The sequence below is a fragment of the Anopheles coustani genome, chromosome 3 (assembly GCF_943734705.1).
Source record: "Anopheles coustani chromosome 3, idAnoCousDA_361_x.2, whole genome shotgun sequence".
Lineage (NCBI taxonomy): Eukaryota > Metazoa > Arthropoda > Insecta > Diptera > Culicidae > Anopheles > Anopheles coustani.
This window is the reverse complement of record NC_071288.1, coordinates 30,658,756-30,660,238: the sequence shown is the minus strand read 5'-3', so window position 1 is coordinate 30,660,238 and position 1,483 is coordinate 30,658,756.

Genomic DNA, 1,483 nt, shown 5'->3' with positions numbered 1-1,483 from the left:
TCTCGGCCTTCTTCTCGCTTTTGCTGGCCTAAGCACTTGAAGCAGTTCCATTTGTCATGACCATTGGCGCGAGGAGGTGTTATCGGTGCATTCCATCGTTGTTGGTGCCGATGTGGTGGCTGCACGCAGGGCAGCGTCAACCCGATGATCAATTTTTTCGCACTTCCATAGAACCGCCGTAACATGAAAGGTTGATTGTAAAATATGGCGATTTATTTATTTCATTTGGGGTTTATGAGTGTGTTTGGGGTTTATGATAATCGTGGGAAAATGCAATTTGATCGAACGATCTCTCGTTTAGCTATCTTACAAAATGTTTGCGAAATATCTTTGAAATGTGATTTCTTTCCTCAACTTTTTCTATTGATCAATCCATTTAATCAATTCAATATACATACATATATATACATTGTCCCCTAAGGTGTTTCATGAAAGTCCTTCCGGAACAATATGTGATAAGTGGTACTTAATGATGATTACTAAGATGTTTACAATTAAGACGGTTTTATTAGAACGATTATTCCTCAAAGGTTGATATTTAAAAGTAGCTTGTTATGGTAACATTGAACCTATTTGTTGTCTACCTTACCGTGAGGATTTCCTTAGTTATAATATTAAAAGCGCGATATCACTGCTGAAATTGTTTCGCTTATGCCGTTTTATCTATGCCATCATGTCATCCGCGGTGGTTCCGCCCATTGGGGCCGCTGTTGGATCCGTTTCGGCGTTCGGTACGGTTGCTCCTTCTGTTGTGCTGGTTGTACTGGTAGTAGTTGGTGTTGTCGCAGTCGGCATGTCCGTACCCGTTGTTGCTGAAGGCGATGTTGTTGAAGGGGTTCCTGTAGAAGTCGGTGTTGTTGCGGGCGCAGCCAGCATCGTGCCCATCATGCCCTCCGGCATGGTCATGCTGGCGCATTTGTCACACGCCAACGACACCGTGCAGTTCTCGCACTTCACGATGATGGACACATTTTTGCTGCCCACTGAGATCACCTCCATCGAGTCGCTTTCACTTTCCGAATCGTAAAAGTACGAAAAAATGTCATCCTGTGCGGAGAGAAAATGAAGGAAGTAAACATGGTACAATCAGTTGCCAAGGAAAAGGATTCATAATTTCACTCCTACTAGAATATCTTCAAACGCAACGACCGGTGACTGATCGATCACGAGTGCGAGGGCCGCTAGCGCTATCAGCAAAATCCTTCCCGAGCTTAACACCATGTCGCGCGAACGAACGACTTGAACAGCAAGCGACGAACCTTCCGGCGAGCTATACGGAACCGGGCGACAGACACTGAATTAACGCGGCCAAATCCGGTACCGTGCGCTTATATTCGGTCGACGCTGTTCTTGGTGAGGGTGTTTATTAGCCTGTACCCGGACCATCAAGATGCTAGCACATGTTCGTAAATAGGTAGTTTGGAAAAATGATGTAAAAAAAGAACCCGAGCAATATTGGAAAAGACGACACGACCTTGGACCG